General features: G+C 35.8%; 1 long non-coding RNA gene across 1 annotated transcript; it reads left to right on the forward strand.

Moving 5' to 3' along the window:
* The first annotated feature begins 224 nt into the window (after positions 1–224).
* On the forward strand, positions 225–991 carry LOC133672407 (uncharacterized). Its single transcript, XR_009834848.1, has 3 exons — positions 225–415; positions 517–557; positions 668–991. It is a non-coding gene; the product is annotated as an uncharacterized LOC133672407 (long non-coding RNA).
* Positions 992–1210: the final 219 nt, after the last annotated feature.

A 1210-nucleotide genomic window follows, 5' to 3' on the forward strand; every position in this document is an offset into this window, starting at 1 on the left:
TAAGAAAATTCCAACATAGATTCTAGCAATACTTTTCCAAGATAGTTTCGATTTTTCTCTATACAGGTTAAGTTGGTTTTTACTATTATTTAGTTGATATATTATTTTCAAGTTTTTTAATAAATTATTGATTTTTCAGAATATATCATAATTTCCTTCGCAATTTAAAAATGCAATCTTACACCTTAATGAACCCCGGTTTCCGCTACCCGCTCTGCCAAGCCCATCCATCAATTTTCTAATAAGCGAGTGTCCAGGCATCAGCCATGTATAAAAAGGTCGCACTGGTCATGCTAGACATCTTTACTGACTGCTGAAACCAAGAGAGTGCGTGGAATGGAGAAACTTGCACAAGATCTGAAGAAAGGATTCCTCAATCTATTTGAAGCTATCAGAGGTAGCAGAAACACTCAAGGTAAACCCATCATCTAATATTAATGAATAAAAAAAGATGCTACTGTAATGTCATGGTGAATGTCATTGATTCAGTCAGCCCCACTTATTTTCTGTTTACAGGAAATGAAAATGGGGAAGAGGCCAAGTCAGAATCCGTGGAGGTTTATTTTTCTTTCATATTCGTTTTCACTTTAGATCATCTGATCAGTGATTAGGAGTAGAATACTGTCAGCGGGTGCTGAAGTATACGTCTGTTGTTGTTCATCTGCAGGGAGTAACCGTACAAGAAGAGGGCATCAAAGTCACAGCCAGGGGTCCAAAACTCCCAGATGTGCCCAAAGGTCCACCCCCTAAGAATGCTTGAAGATTCTGATATACTAAAACACACAAGTCTTGTACTCAATCTTGATTTCTGCTCTGTTTTTTCTTTCCTCTCTCTCTAAAAAGTCATTTCTATGGGGTTACCTGTGTTGTAATCGACCATCCATGTCCACTTCTATTTGTTTCATTGGGTTTCATCGACAAGTTTGATTTTGGATACTGTATTTCCTAAATTCATTCAAGTAAATAAAGTATTATGGTTGGATTTTGTTTTGATTTTGAGTTTCTTTCTGGTTTTCTTCCCTGGATTTGCTTTTCCAAAAAGCTAAAGTTGACAGCAACCTCATAATAAGATAAAGCTAATGCTTTCTGATGATGATAATGGCTTGAGAATATGTTTCATTAATAAATTACATAAGAAACTGAAACTTCCTTTTCTTTTCGAATAATCAAAATCCAGAATACATGTTCCTCTTTCTTGCAGCCTTTTTAA

This window comes from Populus nigra, chromosome 14, assembly GCF_951802175.1.
Source record: "Populus nigra chromosome 14, ddPopNigr1.1, whole genome shotgun sequence".
Lineage (NCBI taxonomy): Eukaryota > Viridiplantae > Streptophyta > Magnoliopsida > Malpighiales > Salicaceae > Populus > Populus nigra.